At 45.7% G+C, this 25,190-nt stretch overlaps 1 protein-coding gene across 1 annotated transcript in view; it reads right to left on the reverse strand.

Moving 5' to 3' along the window:
• PHACTR1 (phosphatase and actin regulator 1) overlaps nucleotides 1-25,190 on the reverse strand; it is a 1,119,307-nt gene that overhangs the window by 658,599 nt on the left and 435,518 nt on the right. The window lies entirely within an intron of this gene.

Here is a 25,190-nt window from a genome sequence, read left to right on the forward strand (position 1 = left end):
AGTTTAGCACGTTCTACTGTTCTTAAGCATTTCTATATTAGACCACTATATATACGGTCTTTCTAAGGCATATTCTAAAGTGAAAACAAATATATTTCCTATTACTTAGGTTACATCGGCTAACTTATGCGATACAAGTGCTACTTCATGTTACAACTTCTACGTTTATGCGATATGCTTTTAAATATGGTACAGATATATTTTTCATTCAAATTGCGCTCTCTCAAGGTCAATAAAAACCATCCCGTTAAACATAGTACCACAATAAGAGACTCGGAGAAGAATCTCAATCCTGGCCCCGTCCATCAAATTCACTGAAGTCATCAATTAAGGAAAGCACTTCCCACAAAGTACCGCCAAAGTCCATCGAAAAGGAGTACACAGATGGGAAAAAAACGGTAAGTCCCGATGTAGACGGCTGATACCAATGTTGACCCTCCCTGCCTCCGAAGCCAAGCTTTACCCCATACGCCATCTTGAAAGACCGGCAGGGGAGGGGAATCGACACGGTCCGAAGCAGCAAAGGATAGAAAGTAGAAGGTTCCAAAATGGGGACGACATGTAAATGTTCCAAGGGATACACAATCGGGGTTTCCAACGATTCCGTAGGGTGACCAGGCACAGTACAGTCAGGTAGATCCACTTCAATAGGGGCAAACACTGCTTCCAGCGCCGGGTCAAAACCCACCGCCGAGACATCTATTGAAAGGCGGGTTGGCTGCCGGGTCACGGGCGTCGATTCGGGATCCGGTCTCATGCCCATGAGTCCATCCGTCTCAGACAACAAACTGCAAGTCTGGACTTCAAGCGTTCCCTTAAGTGCCATGAGTGCCTCCAGCACCGTACGCAGTGACGGGCCATTTCGAGCCTGCTCCGCTCGAGTCTTTTCGTCTTCCAACATGGTGAACCCTACGGAGAGGCGCCTTCTCCGGTGCAAAATTAGGCGGAGCAGGAGTAAGCCATGAGGGACTAACGGTTAGCGAACAATAGTGCGCAGCGAGGAACCGGCCCGGGGGAGCGGTGATGTGAATGCCGGACCCCCGGTCAGGGACCCCCGCGACACAGCGCCGTGCGTCACTCGTCACCTCACCGACTGTATGGCACCAGGCAGCTGATGGTAGCAGAACAATCAAAAAAGTCCAAGTGTTCCAGAGACCGGACCCAACCACCTTCAGCAGTCCGTTGTTATTCAACTCGGACCCGGCCGAGCCAGCACTCGAGACCCCGGCTTCTCTGCTGGGTTAGGCCTCAATGCGACCATCGACGTAGCTCCGCTCCACAACGGCGGAGAAACTCCGGGATTGCACCACTGGAGTGCGGGCCGGATCACACACACAGATCCGGTGCAGGTAGTCAGGATAAGCAACAGGATGATAGAGCAAAGGACGTAGGTCAGCGGAGCCGGGAGACTATGCAGCCATCTTGGTTGGTGTCGTAGCTCTTCCTCCTTAAACATGTTTTTGTAGAGAGATTTGGTGTGGACATCTTCAGAGAACACACTCCTATGTAGGTAGGTTATGAAAACAAAAAGCAAACTGAAGTTTATGCTGAGAAAGAGAAATTAGCAAAATAATGCAGTATGTTAATGATGGTATTTATCAAGAGGAAGTGACATCACACGTACAGGAAGTGATAGCCAGGTGACTACGTTGGTGTTAAAAGGTCAGGGGACATGGAAATATATTAGTTAATATAAAGTGGTTGCATGTGTTCCTGTTGAAGAGAGTTCACACTGGACTGTTCATATTGCATCAGGACCAAGTCTGATTTGAATAATATTGTTCCTTGTCTGTAGCAGCAGAGTGAGCAATAAATGATGAACTGGAATGCAGCCAAGAGTAATCACCAGCGACTGAGATTAAATCTAGCATTCCACCGATCATTTGTTTTGTACTTTTTCTCATTTAAAGTTCAGCAGGCAAACGTCCCTGTGTGTTGATTTTACAGCATCCAGGAGACGGTAAAAACACCTGTTGCTTAATCTGCATGAGGCAGATATTTGCAATTGGCAAGTTTGGGGAGAGAGTGACTCTATAAATTCAGTATGCCGATGATTGTATAAACTTAGTACGTTATTTGTAGGCCTCTAAAGATGCTCCAGACACTTGACTTATTGGAGACTTAACAAGCAAGAAAGAACACTGAAAACAAACAAAAAATAATTACATTTTCATGCAAGTTAAAAAAAACACAGTCACCGAGAGGGCAATGATTGGAGAGTGTGCCACCCTACAAGTATTTGTGATTTTGGTATCATGTCACGGGCGGGCACCATCACAATCTCCCCGCCATGAAAACGAATGTTTTTAGTCACCCGTGCACCACTTCAATCTTGTGAAGAAACTCACTGGCCCTTGGTTGTCATCAATTATGAGTGTTCAAATGAAAGCTAATCCCAGCATTAGGTTGCCTCTGGGAGTTTTCTGTTACTGCATCTAGACATGTCACACAAGAGCCATCAGATATACCTAATACAAGTAAGAACTATTGGGTTGCCAAAGCTAGTTAGCTGTGCCAGATATGCATAAGAAAATGAATATAGCAGTTGCAGTGAATAATTTTATAGGAAAATTACTCTTTTTGTATTCTCACCCCATTTTTTTCTGGACTGATGCTATTGGCAAATTGTGCCGCCTCTAAATTGAAACTGCAAAGCATGTCTACGGGCTTGCCCCTGTAGCCTTGATATGCAGTTTCAAAACTGCCAATCCAACCTTGCAAAATAAAGCTGTTACCATGTTCACTTTTAATACTTATATGTTCCTATGGAGGCTCTGTTAGCCTGGGAGTAACATCTGACACAATCCTGCAATACAATGCTTTAAAAACACATAATGAGCGAAGATATCGGCGCGAGAGACAGCTGGCACACGAACTAGCCTTGTGTCGAGGTGCGAGAGATTTGCTGAAGGGAAGTAGGGTGAACGCTCTCCGGAGACCCCTGATACGGTGCAAGATGGGCAGCCTAAGAAATTCTACCACAGCTTGGAGTGTTACAGCTGAAGCAAGAGCCTTGCCTGCGGCTTCGCTGCTCTCGCGATCTGCGGTGGTGCGTCCTCCTCCAAAGACGAGGTGAGAGGGGGGCGCGCCTTGACGACAGAGCCAGGAGCGGTGCGTGGCGGCCAACGGGACCTGCGGATGTGTGGCTGGGTCTTGAGCCCCGGCCGGGAGCAGTGAGTGAGCGGCCAGGCCCGACGTCCAATCGAACTGCCTGGCGGGCTACTGCGGCTGCGGGGGCTCTGGAGCCTGTAATGCATTGAAGCTGTGGACCGAGTGCTTTGTTCACCCGTGCGCGGCCAGTCCCCGCCTGTACCGCTTTGTGTAGGTACGCCGCCCCCGTTGACTGCATGGAAAGGGTACTGCATGAGCCTGGCAGTGTCAGCGCTGGCGGGCTGGACTTGCATGAGGCCAGAGTTCCTCTACTGAATGCCTACATTACGCACTCAGGAGTGCCCTGCTGCAATACCACCTAATAAAGGTCACGGTCATGAGGAAATGGGCTGATGCACCGGTACAGGGCCGAAATGAGGTGAGAGCGAGCTGGAGGGTGAGGCGGACTGCGCTTCCCAGCAACACTGGGACTGGTGCTACCGATGGAACTATGACGATGCCTCCCCCAGGCTGAAACCATGAATGTTGTACTTACCACTGAGCCCGAGCAACCTGGCCGATGCCCAGTGGAGCTGTTTAGGCAGCTATAGAGGAGTTTGGTTCTGGTTCACCCCCTCTGCCGTCACTTACCCAGCCGGACAATGGACATAGTTTTTCCTCGTTTCCCGTTATATTTCCTACCCTCCTCCACCTCCTTCCTCCATGATCCTGTGGCTGCATCCCCTTTTCAGCACTGCGTGGAGCTGTGGATTCAGCTACCTTTAAGGTTTTTGGATTGATTTTTGTATATCCTGTCATTTTGGGATAATGCTATCAGCTCCTGTGGGTCCTCCATCTTGCGGTTTCGTCCGATCCTCATTGCTGCTGGACTGCTCCTTATTCGCCTAATTGACCTTTTCCTCTAGTCTACCCCCCCTTAGGTCTCCCACACCCCTCCCATTGTACACTTCCACAGAAACACGGGATCTTTTGGATCATTGGTCCCCAGCCGGTTTGTCTGTCTTTTACTTTGACTCCTTTGTCCCCTTTAAGCACTTTCCCCCTTACCGGTCTGCCTGACACTATCTACTTTCCTTACCCCCTTTTTACCTTTTCCCCTCTACCTTCCATTCCCCATTAGACGTGTGTCTTGGCTATGCTATGCGTTAATAACTCATGTTATTGCGTAATCACAGTTTTTCTGCTATGTTTATACTTGGCTCCTGTAACTGATGTCTTTTTGTAACATGAAATTGCTGATCCTCACGTAAAGCGCTCTGATACCTCTGGGTCTAGCCAGCGCTATATAAAACTCTGCAAATAAAAAAAAAATATATATATAAATATTAAGGTAGGCCCTAAATTCCCATAGAGCAGGGTATAGTATTTAAATAGGTGGACATGTATGCTTTATGTTCCACATGTTCTGACTGAAAATTCTCAAAGTCACTTTTCACTGTGGCAAGGTGGGCTCCCTCATAGGGAAGCACTGGGTTAAAATGTCTCACAATATCTAACTTCAGTTTGGGAGTAGCTAGACATATGACTAATTTTAATAGTGATTTAAAATTCAACTTAATGGTCAAGTCAGATTTTATGTTACTATTTTAGAAATGACCATTTTAGAAAGTTGTCATTTTCCTTCCTGGGCCAAATGTGCCTTTCTGTTAGTGCAATGTATAGGAAGGTGAGTAACCCAATATACCCTTGCGGGCTCGGGCAGAGTTTAGTGTAATATGAAGTGGCCAGCAAGGGATTTTATTTATATGAAGTTTCAGCACTAGTTAGGACTTGTTAAGGGGCAATCAAAGTACCTAAATCTGAATTCAATCAGCGGCTGTTCAATTGAATTAAAAATCAAAAGGTTCTAACAATGAGAAACAGAAGATGTTACCACACTAACATCATAGGTACAATAAATGAATAATAAAACATGAAACCAGGATAGTTTGTTTGTCTGAAAAGTTATTATTTTGAATTCAAGATAAAAGATATTACTGTACAAAAAATGAACATTAATACAAGACAGGGTACATACATAGATATACTATGGATATTTAAGGTATTGGTTGCTTTTCCTATAATATATCCAAGAAAACAGTCCAGACTGCTAGGAAAAGATGATAAATTGATTTCCACTATCAATCAGGAGACTGCTCGTAATTGACGTCCTGTGATCGTAGCTGACAAATAAATGTGAACGCCTTGAAACAGTGATACGAATTGGACAAACTACCAGAACCTGTTCATTGCAATACCGCTGTATACATAAGTGCTTGATACTCAAAACTGATTTTGCACATTGCCCGCCCCAAAAGAAATAAGCGGATGCCGTCACTTAGTTTAAAAGTGTCGTGATTCGGAATTAAAAAAAGGGTCAACCACTGTATATATTATCACTTCGTCCTGATGATGGTCTTGTAAATGATCAAGATAAGACCGAAACGTCGACTTACTTAGTCCAATTCTGCACAGTATGATTTGTATCAACTTTTGATTTTCTCCTGATTGATAGTGGAAATCAATGTATCATCTTTTCCTAGCAGTCTGGACTGTTTTCTTGGATATATTATAGGAAAAGCAACCAATACCTTAAATATCCATAGTATATCTATGTATGTACCCTGTCTTGTATTAATGTTCATTTTTTGTACAGTAATATCTTTTGTCTTGAATTCAAAATAATAACTTTTCAGACAAACAAACTTTCTGTTAGTGCAGCCATTCCTATCCCCTGGAATTACCTGACAGGATGGTAATCTAGGCTGTACCCGGGAACTTAACTTCACTTGATGCATGCCCTGTCACTGACAGATGGCTCACGCTTGGGCCTGCCCCACTCTATTGTCCTACTAGCCAGCCAGGCACCACTCACACTGGGACAGGAGATGCCCCCAGAACTGATTTTGAGAGACCACATGGGAGGGTTTGCCTATTGTGATAGCCATACTTCTGGGTGGGCACAGGGAGCTCTGCAAAGGGATAAAACGTTTCTGCCATGTTGGGTTTAGTTAGAGTGTTAATGTGGAACAGTGTTCAGTGAAAACACAGGTGCTGCAAACGTGGGTAGGGTCACCCTTGGGAACTTTTACTCCCTTGGTTAGGGAGTGACCAGGAGTATCCCGACCTACAGGGGGGCATGGGACTTAAATGTGGGACTACCAGTTTTCTCTTTAGAACACCTCTAGACCTCAGGAAGACAGAGGAAGGAGAGCACTTGCTGTTGTGACCTTCGAGGAGAAAACTAAAATGTGACCCTGCTACCACTTATACCCAAGGCCAAGAAGTGTACTCTAAGGGTCAAATGGCTGTCCTACTGTTAAATTACAGGGACACAAACGCTGCAAAATGCCAACTTTCCTGAACAGTTAAGCTGACAGTTCCGACTGGACCTGACTTGGACCCTAATGGTAACTCTACTGGAGTGAGTCCGTACCACTAAGTGGTGTTGCTAAGGTCCTGCGGTATGTATTCCTCCTGCCCAAACTGCAAAAGCTGGGACTCAGAAGCCTTTTGCCAACTTTTCCTCTGAGGAACTGGCAGGAAACTGGGACCACTGTTGAGCGGATTCACTGGATGCCAAATCGTTGGTTAGATTCAACTTGCTGGTCTGCCCAGCTGGAGATCTGACTTTCAAAAAAGTTTCTAAGTAAAAAAAGAAAGGCTTCACTGAGAGCAACGCCTAGCCGAAACTGATCAAAGTCAAGAATTTCCTGGGCATGCATGTTGAATAACACCTGCTTGAAGTTTTCCTGGCTTTATCGGTGACAGCACCAGGACCCCACTCTTCAGCAACCTGCCACAGTCAAACCCTGATTCGATCCAGTTTGCAGCTTGCCCCACTAACAACTCATCAACGACCACCTTTCCTCCAGGAAAAATTCTATGTCCGAAGGTAACTCTTTCACTGGGACGTACCTGGGCCTTGTATCATTCCAGCGCTCCATCGTCGGCGGCCTTAAACCTTAGCCTTGTCCCGGGATAGTGCGATTAGTTGCCCATGGTTGGGGCTTTGTGATTTGTGGTGGTAAAATGTATTCCAACTTTGAAAATTCATATCTGTGTTTCCCCTTACAAGAACTTTGATGTTTTCGATCCTTTTTGTTCATTAACATATCGCTACTGTTACAAATTGGAGTGAGATTTTTAGTGTGTTTGGCTTTTTAACTGTTTTTGGCACTTCTAAAATGCTTTGACATTTTCTTAAGTTTAGTATGTCTGCTCTGTGCCATAGCTGCCAGGAGATGAGCTCAAGTTTAAGTTACTGAAACCTTTACTGGACAAGAATAGTGCCATTATTATTTGTGGTGGACTACCATCCACCCCAACTAATAATTCACTTTCTCACAAATTAAAACTAAAAATGTTTTAATCCTGACTATAGGGGACTGTGGCTTAATATCACTGAGCTCTGTGGAACAGACAGTCGTCTTTGGAGAGACACCCCCATTCCTCCATGGAAATCACTTTCTTCTTCAGTCTCTCACTTTCTTAGACACTTAGTCCCTTTCTTTCCCCCATATCTTTTTGAAATCCTCCATCTTCATATGTATGTGTGTTCTTATATAGCGCTCAACTTACCCTAGGGCATCTCGGCGCTTGCATTGGGAACCCGTCCTGGCTTTTTCCCTGTGAGATAACCCATACTGGGTATCCCCAAGGTGAAAGCCAGGCATCCCGCCGCGGGGGGCCGTTGTGGAGATTAAGCAAGCTTAATGCCCAGAGCTGCATAGTGTGAACCCGTGCTTAGAGTGGGCACCGAAGCGAGAATTATCGAGTCCGTGGACAATTGGGCTCAAGACCCTGCCGCGTCGGGAATTGAACCCTGGTCCCGGGTCTGACCTCTGCTTCAGGGTATGCCTCCTCTAACCAGTGAGCCACACTTCTGCTTTCTCACATTCACAACCGGCATAAATGAGACCATCACTCTACATGCTCTACAGATAGAAAAGGACTGTTTGTGCATTTAGTCTGCACACCTTTACAACCCACTGATAGGTCTTCTACCTTAAATTCAGTGCTCCCAATCATGCAGCGTTATAAAAACCCACACACAACATGACCTTTATCACTCACCTGAAGGTAACTCCATTCAAAATATGCACCATACTAGAGCCACATGTTGCATGAAAAAAACTACAAAAAAATCTTGAAACAATGTTTGGTAAAGCCAATGGTTCTGTCATTGGTTGCCAGCTGTTTGCTTTTGTCAACGCTTGTTTTGTTTTATCATGATTTTATGAAACGTTCTTGTTGTGGAAGATGCTAGGTCTTCATTATTCTAATTAAAAAAAAATTGACTGGAAGCAAATATATTTTTGGTTTCATTAAGCACTCATTGCTTTACTGCCCCCTGACACTTAAGGAAATTATTTTGTGTTTAAATGTGCTCCTGATGATAGGGAAAAATGCAGGCACTCACACAGTGAAGATAGCCAATGTGTTGCAACTTGCCCTTTTATTTAAATGTTCTACTGTCAAGAATGTTATGATGTCAGCTATAGAACGGAGGGTTCTTGTTTAGCAGTGTCAGCTGGGATGTCCGCCTTTGAAGTTCTGCACTGTCTGATGGGTGTATAATAAAGAGTATCCTGAAGTTATACGACTCTCACTTTGTTTTAATACTTGCGACAATTAAACAAATACACCCACCAAAGAACCCTGCGTCAATCGGTACTCTTCTCTCAAAATACAATTGGAATACTAGGTTGGTCTGAGTTTTCTTTTTGCATTTGAATGCTGGATTAGCGTTACCTCATTTAAAACTTCTGCAGTGTGTTATGGACATAATTGCAATTTCCTGACGTGGTCCTGTCTTTGGTTTTGACGTTGCATGTAATCTGAACATTGAAGACTAGACTTGCAACCTCTCTTTTCCTACTATTGTGATGACGTTGAGCTTTACTCCCCATTTTGCTGCCAAGTGTGCACACGGACTGCCTGCCTTTCTGTGAGGGGCACTCCATGTTCCTCATTTCTTTCACATTCCCTGACGTCCCGTCTTATTTCCAAGTTTGCGCACAGACTGGCATTATTTTTCACCTTCAAGTGTACATTTTGGCAATTTCAGTGTGAGGTGAATTTCAAGGAAACCTTCAGCAGCTGAATTATCAAGATAACTGATATTGTTGTTTCTTCATGCTGCCCAATGGAAAAACATTTGACTACAATCAGATACGTTCTTTATTTTAGTTCCTTATGTTATTTTTCTTCATTTTTGCATTTTTTTTCCAAAAGTGACTACTGACTATTCTGTTAGCACTTTTTTTCAAAAATAACCAGAAGAAACTAAGGAATATCTGAGACATTTATTTGACATGTTATTTTTGCTTGTTATTTTTAGTTTTTGTTTTAGATTATTATATTAGCCTGTTTTATTGATTTATTAAGTGACCTTCCTTTTCAGGATGTCAGCATCAAGTGGTATGAGCCAACCCCCTCAGTTTTTATGTGAACGTGGAGAACCAGTTCTACCTTGGAAAAAATTGAAACCTCTTTTTGACTCCTACCTTATAGCCATCGGTGGTGAGAGATTCTCTGCTGCCAGGAAACAAGCTGTGTTACTCCACAATCTTGGGATTGAAGGGAGGAACATTTATGATAACCTTGATCCTATACCTGTGGGGAGAGAAGCAGGTGACCCTAATGATGTTTATGAAATGTCAGTTTTACATTTACAAACGCATTTTTGGCCTCATCTTAACGTTGTGATGGAGCGGCACTTATTTTTATGCGCACTCAAGATAAGGGTGAAAGAGTAGGCAACTATGTGTCTGCTTCAAAATCTATGGCTCAGACATGTGAATTTGAACAGTTGTCTGATTCTCTCATATGAGATCAACTGGTACGTTGCATGAATGAACCTATGATCCAAGAGAAACTGCTGTCTAAAAACCCCAATCTCAAAGAGGCAATCACTATCGTGGAAAGCATAGAACAATAGAACATACTTCTCATTGGGTTAAGGAAATGCGTAGTAGCAGCTTTAGCACAGATATTAACACCAACTACATTAAAGGTGACTTAGACTATTTTAATTCAGAGGACGCCATTTCCGCAGTGTCCAAACCTTTCATAATATTGGAAAAAGGACAAAATAACACTGACAAACCAAAAGTAGTTTCGAATTGGAACAGAGATGGCAAATCAAAATGTCCAAGATGTGGAAGTATCAATCATGGACCAAACTATCCAAATTGTTTTGCCAGGAGTTCTTTTTGCAAAAACTGTGGAAAAAAGGGGCTCTATGCCCGTATGTGCAAAAATTCTAAGGTTAACATGATCGATGATGAAGATCTGTCACAGTTAAGTATTCACTGCATCACCGATACACTTGCAGAAACAGTTCATGATGTCAAAAGTGTTGATAATGACAGTCTTTCCATGCCAAAATGTGATGTAACTGTTGGTGATGCGATTGTACCTATGCTTGCAGATTCTGGTTCACCTTAAACCCTGATTGGTGAAAAATATTGGGATGCCACTCCTGCATTCAAGAATATCAAACTTTTGCCTCCTGACATTAAACTGGTGGCTTATGGTGGGCAAAGCTTCGATCTTGTTGGGTTCTCAGTCCAGACCATTTTGTTCAAAGACAGAGAAACTGTTGGAAAGGTCTATGTTGCCAAACGTGGTGACAATCTTTTGGGCTGGTGACATCAACAAGATCTGGGAATCATTCTTAATCCGAATGCTCCCAACCAGGTGCTGTTTCTACCACCTCAGAGTGATCATCAGGGCATTACTCAAAAGTTTCTGGAGGTCTTTGATGGAAATCTTGGGCTTTTAAAAGGTTTAAAACATAAGATTATTCTAAAAGACAATGCAACTCCTGTCATACATGAAGTCAGGAAGGTTCCCAATCTCATGATTAAACCTTTACAAGAGGAGTTTGATAGATTACTTCATTTGGGTATCATAGAGGAGATTGAATCCTCAGAGTGGTTGCCCCCCATTGTTTTGGCCACCAAGGACAAAGACATGAGGATTTGAATGTGTGTAGACTTGAGAGGTCTTAATAACTGCATTTGGGTCGACAGGCAACCCTTGTCAAACATTAATGAGGCCCTCACGAAGTTAGGTGCGCATCTCTATTCAGTGTCATGGACTTATCGTCCGCTTACCATCAGGTCATGTTGCACGAGGAATCAAAAGCACTAACTTCTTTTGTAACGCCATTGAGTGCCTATAGGTTTGTGAGGATGCCTTTTGGTTTAGCGAGTGCTGCTGCGTGTTTTCAAAGAATTATGAAGGATGTTTTATCAGGGATTGACTCTGTTCTTTTCTTTCGAGATGACATTCTTGTTTTGGGCACAATAGAGCCAAGCATGACGAAGTGTTACTCAAAGTTTTATCAAGACTCCAACAACGTGGACTCACTCTCAAAAGTGAGAAATGCAAATTTAGGGTCAGTTCTGTGTCTTATTTGGGACATTCCATTTCTAGCGAGGGTATCGGTCCCAAAATTGACCTTGTTGAAGCAATTTTGCAAGCCCCAGCTCCATCGAACAAGGACCGCGTTAGGTCTTTCCTAGGTTTATATTAGTTTTACTCTAAGTTCATCTATAATTTTGCATATGTTGTACAACCCTTTAGAGTGTTACTTAAAAAGGGTATTGATTTCAAATGGTCTAAAGAGTGCTAAATTGTCAAAGGTGAAATTGCAAGTATGCCTACTCTGGGACATTTTGATGTGCGTAAGAAAACCATCCTCACCACTGATGCCAGTTTGCGTTGTTTGGGTGCTGTTCTGTCCCAGATGATTGATGGTTCAGAGAAGGTCATTGGTTTCACCTCTCGTTCATTGAAAGGTGCAGAGGAACACCATTCAGTAATTGAATGTGAGGCGTTAGCTTGCTCGTGGGCCATCAACCATTTCAGGTTCTATCTGTGGGGATTGCCATATTTGATCCCCACTGATCATAAACCCCTTGTACATATGTTTGTGTGCAGGAATTGTGAAAGTACAACTCCCAGGATCAAAAGATGGATAGAAGGACTCTGGGAGTATTTACAATTGAGTACTTTCCTGGCCTCAGAAACAACTGCTGCAGATTTTCTCTCTAGAATGCCAATTGAGAAAAACTTACCCATTCCCTCAGACCATGCTCTTTTTTGGGTGAGGGAGTGTGCTCTCAATAAGCAGGAATGGGATGCTGGTGCTGTGAGCGATGCCTCTGGGAGACTTCTAATTGAATTTGTTGTTAATGGATGGCCTGCTCTTTCTGATGTTCCCACTGTTGCTAAACCTTTTTGGAATGTTTGTGATGAACTAAACATTGTTGATGGTGATTTTTTGTTGCGGTTATAGGTTAATTCCTCCTCTTTCCTTCAGAGCAAAAATTGTTAATTTAGCACATGAAGGTCATTTGGGCCGCAGTCTGAACAAGGCAATAGTCAGGGAGTCCTACTGGTGCCCAGAGGTTGACAAGAGTGTTGAAGAGACTGTCAGGGATTGCACCATTTGTGCTGCCAGTGATAAATCAAGGAAAGTTTGCGCAGCGCCACTTTCCCCTGTTGCTCTTCTGAACGACCTTGGTAAAAATTAGCCATCGCCATTGTGGGACCTTTTGATGTGTGTGACAGAAAGATTTGTTGTGGTCCTGGTTGATTACACCTCCAAATGGATTTCTGCATGTTGTATGAGTTCTGCTGGTACCAAAAACATTATTGAAATTAGGAAGGATGCTTTTGTGTCTGAAGGGATAGCAGATATTTTGGTTTCTTATAATGGGGTACAATTTACCTCTCAAATGATGTCTGATTTCTTGAAAGATCTCTCCATTACTCACCATCGCATGGCCCTTTACTCATCCCAAGCTAATGGAGAGCTTGAACCGACTTGTGAGGGTGTGTGTCCAAACTGCCATTGACACTGGTGTTCTCCTTAAGGTTGTCCTTAAAGAGAAAATCTGGGCACACAGGCATACCCCCAATAGTGTTACTGGTTGTTCCCCTTTTAGGAAGCTTAGGGGCAGGGCAGCTGGTTCCAAGCTCAATCCTGTGTGGTTGAGTATTAGAGACAGGAATACTTTTGTTGATGATTGCAGAATTAGGAAATATCAAGAAGTTACAAACAGAGATTTGTAATCCAAATGTGTGTGCGTAAGTGTGAGTGGAAGGTGGGTGATCTTGTGTTTGTAAAAAAGGCTGTTTCGTCTCCCAAAGGTGAGACCAAGTTTTTCGGTCCCAAACGCATCATCAAAGTTACGAAAAATGTTGAGACATTTGGAATATGTCTTGTCTTTCTAAATGTAGAAATGGGGATGGGTCTTGGGAAAAGCATAGTGGCGAGACTCAAACTATTTCTCATGGTGGTGAGACCCAAACTGTTCCTTTTGAATGTGTGACTCGCCCTGTTAGATTCAGAAGGCCACCATCACATCTTTTGGGTTATAAACTTAAGTAGTATTCTTTGATTTGGTATTTGTTCTTCCCCTTTTCACTTGGTTTTCCGTTTTCTCCTGTTTCTCTATCCTATCCTTTTCTTTTCATTTATTTTTCTTCTTTCTTTTGTATTATTAAGGGAAGATGTGTTGTAACTTGCCCTTTTATTTCAATGTTCTAGTGTCAAGAATGTTATGGTGTCAGCTATAGAACGGAGGGTTCGTAACTAGCAGTGTCAGCTGCGATGTCTGCCTGTGAAGTTCTGCGCCGTCTGGTGGGTGTATAAGAAAGACTATCCTGAAGTTATACGACTCTCACTTCGTTTTAATGACTGATGGGGGCTGACCCTTTGCCCCATGCCTTATGCTGTAGACCTAAAACCTTTTTAGGCAAAAGGACCCCCTTCAACCAAAAGATTCTAGAAACTGGTAATCATCATCAACAACTATCGACAAACATAAATGCGCCTGTTAGACCTCATCACATCCATCCATCCATCCATCCATCCATCATTCATCCACCCACACTTCCATACATCCATCCATCCTTCATCCATCCATTCATCCATCCTTTCATCCTTCTATCCATACATTCATCCTTTACCTATCCACCCGTCCATCCATCCTCCCATCATTCATCCACCCACCTTTTCACACATCTATCCATCATTCATCCATGCAACCTTTTATTCATCCATCCATCCACACTTCCATACATCCATCCATCCTTCATCCATCCACCCTTTCATCCTTCCATCCATACATCCATCCTTCATCCATCCATCCTTTCATCCTTCCATCCATACATCCATCCTTTACCTATCCACCCGTCCATCCATCCACCCATCATTCATCCACCCACCTTTTCACACATCCATCCATCATTCATCCATGCAACCTTTTATCCATCCATACATCCATCCTTCATCCATCCACCCTTTCATCCTTCCATCCATACATCCATCCTTCATCCATCCACCCTTTCAGTATTCCATCCATATATCCATCCACCCTTTAATCCATACATCCATCCTTCATCCACCCACCCATTCATCCATCCATCCACCCATCATTCATCCCCCACCTTTTCACACATCCATCCATGCATCCATCATTCATCCATGCAACCTTTTATCCATCTATACATCCATCCACACTTTCATACTTCCATCCATCCTTCATCCATCCACCCTTTTATCCATCCATTCACCCATCATTCATCCACCCACCTTTTCACACATCCATCCATCATTTATCCATGCAACCTTTTATCCATCCATACATCCATCCTTCATCCATCCACCCTTTCATCCTTCCATCCATACATACATCCATCCTTCATCCATCCACCCTTTCATTATTCCATCCATATATCCATCCACCCTTTAATCCATACATCCATCCTTCATCCACCCACCCATTCATCCATCCATCCATCCACCCATCATTCATCCCCCACCTTTTCACACATCCATCCATCATTCATCCATGCAACCTTTTATCCATCTATACATCCATCCACACTTTCATACTTCCATCAATCCTTCATCCATCCACCCTTTTATCCATCCATTCACCCATCATTCATCCACCCACCTTTTCACACATCCATCCATCATTCATCCATGCAACCTTTTATCCATCCATACATCCATCCTTCATCCATCCACCCTTTCATCCTTCCATCCATACATCCATCCTTCATCCATCCACCCTTTCATTATTCCATCCATATATCCATCCACCCTTTAATCCATACATCCATCCTTCATCCACCCACCCATTCATCCATCCACCCATCCACCCATCATTCATCCCCCACCTTTTCACACATCCATCCATCATTCATCCATGCAACCTTTTATCCATCTATACACCCATCCACACTTTCATCCTTCCATCCATCCTTCATCCATCCACCCTTTTATCCATCCATTCCCCCATCATTCATCCACCCACCTTTTCACAAATCCATCCATCATTCATCCATGCAACCTTTTATCCATCCATACATCCATCCTTCATCCATCTACCCTTTCATCCATCACCCATCATTCATCCACCCACCTTTTCACACATCCATCCATCCTTCATCCATCCATCCGCCCTTTCATCTTTACATCCATCCACTCATCATTCATCCACCCACCTTTTCACACATACATGCATCCTTTCATTCTTACATCCATCCACCCACCCATTCATCCTTCCATCCATACATACATCCTTCATCCATCCACCCTTTCATTCATCCATCCACCCACCTTTTCTGTGCCTCTCTCATGGAGGGGTCAGTATCTCTCTTCTTCCTTCCTCTCTCATGGGAGGGCATCTCTGTGCCTCCCTGCTTGGGTGGGGGAGGGGGGCAGGGGGGCAGGGGGGCAGACAGGCTGTATAAACATCTTACAGTGAAGAACAGACTCTCAGCCACATTTCTCCTGCATAGGCGCCAGGTATGAGGACTCGTGGGACTTGAACCAATGATTGTAATGTCCTTCTGCTGTTTACTGTGTGTTTGTAAAGCGCTCTGATACCTACGGGTTAAACTAGCGCTATATAAAACGTTAAAAATAAAAATAAACCTGACAGCTAAGTCCGTTGAACTTAAAGGGCTACAGCCTCCCCCCCAGCCCCCCCCCCCCCCCCAGCTCGTGTATGTGAGGCCGGCTGAAACAGCTTCAGGGACACACACAAAGGCACACCAGAGTACTTCACAGGACCTTTACTTGTTAATGAGGCTTTGCTGTTTGCTGTGAGCACCCTCAATCAGCCCGACGCCAGGAACTGCACTTTGACAGAATCTGCGACCCCCTTCCGAGGACTCCACGACCCCCCTGGGGGTCGCGCCCCACAAATTGAAGACCTCTGCTGTAGGGGGTGGAGGAAAGTGCGACTAACAATAATAGACCAATGAATGGATTTGCAGAAAGCCCTGTAAACCTATTATTCATATAATTTTAGTAAAATCAAAAGGTCTTGGTTAGACGCCAGAACTAAAAAGCAAATGCGCTTACATGGATAGCAAGGATACAAGGATAGCATCTCTGACAAAGAATACCTTAAAGTTTTGCAGAGTCATTGTTGAGCATTAGGTGAGTGTTTATGCCAGTAAAGTTAAGGAATATAGAACCTGATAGATGTGTTTGTTTTAAAAATGGTTTTAATCACTGCCTGATTTGAGAATCCACATAAAGCCCAGCTCTGATGAATATTTTATGTTGCTGCCCAGCTTTCTCCAAATAATTGAAAGCCTTGTTAATGCTGTTTTACATTATTTAAAGCGCTAGTGCTTGGTGTGTAAAAAAGAAAATGAACTACCAGTGCCACCAATGACAGTATCAGCAAAACTACTAACCATCACACACTTTCAAGTGTAATAATTCAGGCAATTCCAGGCCCCGGAACCTATAAGAATGGCTTAGGTGGCAGATATTCGTCATTTCTAATTTATATTGAATTAATAAACAACTGTTGTTGTGCTTATCTCTAGACAAACAGCACCACCATGTGGCAGACTGTCATAATTGCCAGTGTTGACAATTAAGTGCAGATGCCGAGCACCGGAAGCCACTGGCTCAAATTAAGCCCTGGTTGGCACAGGCTCAAGGGCAGTTCTGAGATACTTAAATAGTGGCAATTCCATCCACAGCTATTTGGTAATTTTATTAGATGTAGAGACACATTAAAGTCAGGATATCACTTCTACTCCCTAAGTGTCTTAAACTTAATCACTCCAAATATGTGATGAACATTTTTTAGCTTTGGGTTTCAGGGCCAGATTCAGCATGCTCTTTCACTGCTATTGTGTTGATGTTGCCTCTTATTGTTATGGTTTTAATGAACTGAACGGAAAACCTATCCTTACTCCCCTCACACCAACACATTTCTGGAACATAATCACCTGCAAAATGATGGTGATACTACATGGGGAAAAAAAAATAATAGGGCAATTAATATAGTTACCAAATGTTACTCGGCATTTCCCCCACAAAATGCTGAATGAGAATTTAAAAGCTATTGCGCTCCCTAAGCTTGCCATTGGGGTTTCCCTCGTACATTAGCACAGAACCAAAATACAGACCAACATTTTCTGCACACCCAACATCGATTGATTCTGCCTTTTGAGTTCTCAGTTAAATGGATGGAGTAAAGCTTGGCTCTAATTGGACGTGAAATAAAGTTGACTTATTCTTACTGAGCTTCTGGGGTCGTTGTTCAAGTTGACCATTGGGAGATTGTTAAGGCAGGCACCACCATAGCGCAAGGCAAGGCAGGTGACATGGCGTGAAATAACATCAAAAGGCCCCCAAAACATGTTTTCTGTTTTTGGGTGATTCAGAGGCAAAACAGCAGTTTGCATGGTCAGTGGAAATCCTCCTCCTGTTGCTGGATCTGGTAATGCTCTCTAACGACCGCCCATCCACTGTGAAATCTATACATTAAAATGTAAATGAGACAAAAATATAGGGACTTCGAACAGAAACCGGAAGTTATAGCTTTAATTGTGAAAAAACCCCCAGCGAACACCTTCAACTAAAATAGAACATACATAGAGCAATGGAAGGAAACTGCTTTAGCAGGCAAAATATATTAAAATACCATAAGGTCAGAGTCCAGGAGGCTGTAGCCAAGGCTTCCTGTTGCTGAGGCGGATATTAATGAGCACTTATCGCACAGGCTGCTGATCGAAGCACTCAAGAATTCACTCCAGTTTATGAAACACAGCATAAGTAAATGTAATGATAATTAATAATAAAGCAATGAATGATTAAACCACAATTGCATCTCCGCAGAATCAAATCTGCACTTAATCTTTGGGATAGAAGGGAACAGTCTAACAATGTGTATGTAATGTGTAATTAATATATACTGTAGTAAACCAGGTACACGAAGTACATTTTTTTAGCTTTTTTTTTTTAATCATTGCATTATTTCCATGGGAATATGAAAACACCCAAAATAATATTGCGTTTCTTTAAAGCGAGGACGACTTAATCCGGCTGCGGCAGAGACATCCTTAACAACATCCGACTCTGGCAGTTCTTATCTGAGGGTAACACAGATTCCAGTCTCTGACAAGGCGTATGTCAAAAATACTGCCTTCTTGGCGCTGAGGCTCACAAATTAAGTGAGATAACATTTGCATTTCATGACAGTGCCTCCCAAGTGCTGCGTGCCTGCATGCACTACAATAAATACTGGCGACAGATGAGCCCTGCGATAATATGGCAGCCTACTGTCAGATTGTGAGCGCGTCTGACGCATCATATGATATAAAACAAAAAAAATGTTATGAAACAGTGGATAATCAGTTCGACGGCAGCTGTATGTTGATCTTGGCTTCCAGAAATATAGGACTTTTTTTTATTCTTTTGCATGTATCTGTGCGCCACACTGTGCGGCTGCCACACATATAACATCCATCAGGGAGATTAATTCATAAAATACATGTCTTCCGACAGGGTGCAGAGTAACATGGGTGCATTATGAAGTCCTACGGAGTCGTATAATATTATAACAATAGAATTGTAGGCGCTCCATTTGTAAAGGCAACCTATGGAAAAGAGTGGCAAGCGTTCACTTTAATGTAAAAGGGGGTCTTGGGGGAGCAGCCGACAACTGGGAGGTCTGACCCCCGGGTATATATTTGGGAGATGGGTTCTGTGGGCTGCATTTGTGCTCGTTTTGTCTGCTGGACTATAAAGACAGCCATTTTAGTTAGCCAGCCACCATTTTATGAGTGCCAATCCGGTGGCTGGTACCAGTTAGAGTAGGTTTTTTCCTCATATCCATCCCTCAGGTCAGGAAATAGGGGTTTTGCTTAAGTCTTTTTGGTTTATATGGACCGGTTTGGGGGGAACAGGGGTTGCAGATTATGTGCGTTGGCGCTTTGAAGCAGGGGCAGAGAAGTTGGCATGGATTAGCCAAGTTTACTGTTTTTGACAGCTGCAATCTAGGTTGATAGGGAACGGGTAGACAAGCACATGCCTGGATGAGGCAGAAAAGTTTAACATTCAATAACAAGTTAACAGGCAGGTCGCTCTCCACGCCACCACACAGCTGCCAGCTGCCTCCTTTGCTCCTGCCCCCGCTCCCTCGTTCCCGCTGCTGCGCCCCTGCAGCCCCGCCCCCCTGACCCCGATTGGCCACCCCGCTCCCAGCTTCTCCTCCCTCCCTTTCTACCTCTTAAGGAGGCTGCGCAGTGGCGTATGAGAGACCTTTGACCCTGCCTGCAGGCAGGTCGCTCCCCACGCCCCCACACAGCTGCCAGCTGCCTCGTTGCTCCTGCCGCCGCTGTCTCCCGCTCCCTCGTTCCCGCCGCTGCGTCCCTGCGGTCCTGCCTCCCTGACAACCATTGGCCACCCCGCTCCCGCCTCCCAGCTGCTCCTCCCTCCCTTTCAACCTCTTAAGGGGGCTGCGCAGTGGAGTAGGAGCGACCTTTGACCCTGCTCGCAGGTAGGTCGCTCCCCACGCCACCACACAGCCACCAGCTGCCTCGTTGCTCCTGCCGCCGCCGTCTCCTGCTCCCTCGTTCCTGCCACTGCATCCCTGCGGCCCCAACCCCTGACATCCATTGGCCATCCCGCTCCCGCCTCCCAGCTGCTGCTCCCTCCCTACCCACCTCTTATGGCGGTGGCAAGCCCGTCTGCGCCCGTCCGCGCCTGTACCGCGCCCAGCGCCAGAACCCCTGGACCCCGCAAATGCCACAACACCAGACTCCGCTATGACGCCAGCACCCTCCACGCACTCAATGCCGGCCGAAATCACACCTGATTCCAAGCCACACCGAAACGGACTCATGCACCTTTCACCTGCCACACCTGCAGCTTCACCTGCGACAGAACCACCAAACCTTCAAGGACCGGACCCAAACACCTCCGCTGCATACTCCTCAACACCCGCTCCACACTCAAACACGCCGTTGAGCTTTGGGATGTGCTCGACACCTCCGCCCCAGACGTGGCCTTCCTGACTGAGACCTGGTGGAACGACTCCTCGGCGCCCCACATCACAATAGCCATCCCGGACGCCTACAAGATCACCCGCAGGGATCGCCCCAACAAAATCGGCGGAGGAATAGCCATCTTCCACAAGTCCACCCTCAAGGTCGCCACCCACGGAGACGACAACCTTAACACAGCTGAACACCTGCACTTCCGGATACCCACCGACCCCACCACCACCCTCAGAGGAACACTCATATACAGACCACCCGAATCCCAGGCACAATTCATCAGCTCCATCGCCGACCTCGTTAGCACCTACCCACTCGCCTCCACAGACTACATCCTCCTTGGGGACCTGAATTTCCACCTCGAGAACAATAACAACGCCAACTCCGCCACCCTGATCGACAACCTCGGCCTCAGACAACTCGTCACCGCACCCATCCACGCCGCTGGCCACACACTCGACCCCATCTTCTCCACAGGCACCCACATCGCCTTCCACCACACCACCGAACTGCACTGGACCGACCACCGCTGCATCCATTTCACCTTCGCCAAACCAACCACGCACCACTGCACCCAACCGCTGCCTCGCCGCTGCTGGAGCAAAGTCACCAAAGACCAGTTGATCACCACCCTCGCCCGGAACCCACCCACCGACCCCACCAACCCAGACGCCGCAGCCCGCAACCTCAGAAAGTGGATCGACGACTGCGCCAAAACCCTCGCCCCACTCAAGAAACCCTCCAACAACCACGCCAGCAAGAGAGCCACCTGGTTCTCCGACGAGCTGCAGACCTCCAAACGCGCCTGCCGGAAACTGGAGAAGATATGGCTCCACGAACGCACTCCAGACTACCACGCAGCCCACAAGGACGCCACCCGCAGACTTCACCACCTCATCAGATTAGCTAAGAGATCCTCCTTCAAAGACCGCCTGGATAACAACGCGCACGACAGCAAAGAGCTCTTCAGCATTGTAAAGGAACTCTCCAACCCCAGCCCAACGCCATACCGCCCTCACAAGAACTGTGCAACTCACTGGCCATCTTCTTCCACCGCAAGATCACTGACATCCATGACTGCTTCAACACCTTGACCACCCAGACAACGCCAGACCCCATCTCCCCTGTGAACATCATCAGCGCCAACCGCCTGACTTCCTGGTCCAACATCAACGGAGACGAGACATGCAAGGTCATGAACTCTATCCACTCAGGATCTCTGTCAGACCTGTGCCTACACCATGTATTCAACAAAGCAGATGCTGCCATCGCACCCCAACTACGGAAGATCATCAACATCTCCTTAGAAACAGCGACATTCCCGAAAAGCTGGAAACACGCCGAAATCAGTGCCCTCCTCAAGAAGCCCAAGGCGGACCCCAAGGACCTCAAGAACTTCCGGCCCATCTCCCTGCTCCCGTTCCCGGCGAAGGTCTTCAAGAAAATCGTCAACATGCAACTGGCCCGCCACCTGGAAGACAACAAGATCTTGGACCCGTCCCAGTCTGGGTTCAGACGAAACCACAGCACCGAGACAGCCCTGATCGCCACCACAAACGACATCAGGCGCCAACTAGACAACAGTAAAACATCAGCCCTCATCCTCCTGGATCTGTCTGCCGCTTTGAACACGGTCTGCCATCGCAATCTAAAGACACGCCTCCTAGAAGCCGGAATCCAAGACAAGGCCCTGGACTGGACCACGTCCGTCCTCTCCGGCAGAACCCAGAGCGTCCGCCTCCCGCCGTTCCGATCCGAGGCCTCCGACATCATCTGCGGCGTCCCCCAGGGGTCATCCCTCAGACCGACACTGTTCAACATCTACATGGCCCCCCTCGCCCATGTTGCCCACCAACACGACCTCAACATCATCTCCTACGCCGACGACATCCAGCTCAACCTCTCCCTCACCAAGGACCCGCACACCGCCAAAACCAATCTCCACGAGGGAATAAAGGCCGTCGCCGACTGGATGCAGAACAGCCGTATGAAGCTAAACTCGGACAAGACGGAGGTACTCATCCTAGGACTCACCCCCTCAGCCTGGGACGACTCCTGGTGGCCAACCACACTGGGAGCAGCATCGACACCCACCGACCATGCATACAACCTAGGATTCATCCTCGACTCATCCCTCTCCATGTCTAAACAGGTCATCGCCGTCTCCTCCTCCTGCTACAATACCCTCTGCATGCTCCGCAGGATCTACAAGTGGATCCAATTGAAACAAGAAGAACGGTGACACAGGCCCTCGTCAGCAGCAGACTGGACTACGGCAACGCATCTACACAGGAATCCCAGCCAAACAGCTAAGATGACTACAACACATCCAAAACGCCTCCGCCCGACTGATCGTCAATGTCCCCCGCCGCAGACACATCACCCCCACCTGAGAGACCTACCCAGGCTCACCGTCGACAAGAGGATCACCTTCAAGCTCCTCACCCACGCACACAAAGCACTCCACAACACCGGACCAGCCTACCTGAACAGCAGACTCAACTTCTACACCCCAACTCACCAGCTCCGCTCCGCCAGCCTCGCCCTCGCCGATGTCCCCCGCATCCAACGAACAACCTCCGGCGGCAGATCCTTCTCCTACCTCGCCGCCAAGAACTGGAACACCCTCCCTACCCACCTACGGCAGACCCAAAACCTACTCGTCTTCAGAAGACTCCTCAAGACCTGGCTCTTCGAGCAGTAGCAGCACCCCCTCCCCTCAGTGCCTTGAGACCCTCACGGGTAAGTAGCATGCTTTACAAGTACTCTGATTGACTGATTGATTGATTAAAACTGATCAGCAGGTTTAATACCTCAAGTGAGTAAGTTAAGCCCAGGAGGAGGTAGAACATTTCAGGTTTAAGTTTGTGTGGGAGAAGGGGACAGTTTAGGGGTGGAGGGTAGTTCAATGTAGGTAAATCAGTTGTATAATGAGATTTTGTTTTGCAAGGCGAAAGGCCCAGGGAGATGTGCACCTGTTTCAATAAGCAGCCTTTTTCACACAAACTCGGTGTCAGTGGTTTGTGCTACCATCCGTATTCCTCAAGCAGCAATTGTCATATATGCCATAGTGCACAAAGGCAGAAGCATCATGCTCATGCTAAAGCTGCTGGTTATGCTGGGCATATCACTTAGGGTTTACTTAGAGTATGGTGGTGAGGGTGAACTACCATAAAATGATGGTTCAGTTGTTAGTCCAAACTCGCAGCTCACCTTCCTTATTGCATCGTTGTGATTGGCTGGTAGCCTGGGTGCTTGCTTTCTGGTGGAGGAAAGGCAGCGGCTGGCGACCTGTGCGACGAGCAGGTACGTTTCTTTTATCTTTTCTATATTTGTATTTACCTACCTACAATAGCAATACTTCTGCTGCTGTGCCGACTACATCCACTAATACTGCTAATAACGCTAGCTACTATAACAACAGAAATACTTCTACTGAGGTGCCCTCTAATACCAATATTACAGCTAACAACATTAGCTATTATAATAATAATAAGGTAATTCTATTGCTGTGTCTGTTAGTACCACTACTACTGCTAATAAAGTTAGCTATAATTATGATAATAAAATCAATACATCTAAGCTGTGTCTATCACTACTAATGCTTAAAATATTAGCTATAAAAGTTATACTAATAAAAGTACTTCGACCTCTGTGTCAACTACTGCTAATAACATTAGCTGTAATTATTACATTAACTACAACTACTGTGTCTACTACCATTTTTACTGTTAATAACAACATTAGCTATAATTACAACAACCAACAATACTACTGCCTCTTCTGCCACTAATAGTACTTATATGCCTAGAATATTTACAATAATAATGATACTATTACCAGTAGCGCCTGACAGGAAACAAGGGTGATGGGGCAGTTTGAATGCCGTGGAAGGGGGGTACAAAATACAAGACAAAAATAAAAACCACTTACCTCCTTGCTGCGTCTCTCCTCCATGGTTCGACGCGCAGACAGGCAGTGGGAACCTGGGCATGTTCCTCACTAGGCTGTGCCCAAGACGGCCGGCCAAACCATCATGTGCACTTGGAGTGAGTATGCAAACCACTCCTCCCCCTGTGCCACCAGCCTCACCCGCCCTAACCCTGCCCCAACTATGAAAAATAAAATGATAATAACAACGTTATTCTAATTAATTTCTCCTGCTCTGAGAGCAGTGGGGTAGTAACAATATTCATTGTGATTCACGGTGATCAGGGCTGGACTGGGCATAGCAGGCACCAAGCATTTCCGCGGTGGGCCGCCAGGGTGGGGGCCGTTTTTGTTACAGGGCCGTTTTTGCAGCATAGCTGCAATATCGGCCTCTGTAATAAAATCGGCAGAAACTGGCCCTGGCAATCAGCTCTGCTGCACCCCCAAACCTCTGGGGAACCAGCCGAGCACTTTGCCAGGGCCGGTTTCGATTCTCAGTCCAGCCCTGGTGGTGATAATAAACAAATCAACAAATAAACACTAAATGAATACATTGAAACATAGATCATGATTAATTTGAATGATTCAACTACTTGAATGCATTTGGATTTGCACTATTGCTGTATTATCAGTTTAGGTGCAGTGGTAAACTGACTGCCGGAAAGTAGAATAGTTTTGCACCCCAAAGAAATGGAGTACTGTTTGAGCCCCTGCTGAAGATGCCTTTTAAAAGTTGGTATGAGCGTCCCATGTGTCTCTTAAGGTATTCCCCACAGGTGAAGTTAAACACTGCACTCCCCAGCACTTACCTTTCATCTACGTAGCGCTCT

Source organism: Lissotriton vulgaris, chromosome 4_1 (genome assembly GCF_964263255.1).
Source record: "Lissotriton vulgaris chromosome 4_1, aLisVul1.2, whole genome shotgun sequence".
Classification (NCBI taxonomy): Eukaryota; Metazoa; Chordata; class Amphibia; order Caudata; family Salamandridae; genus Lissotriton; species Lissotriton vulgaris.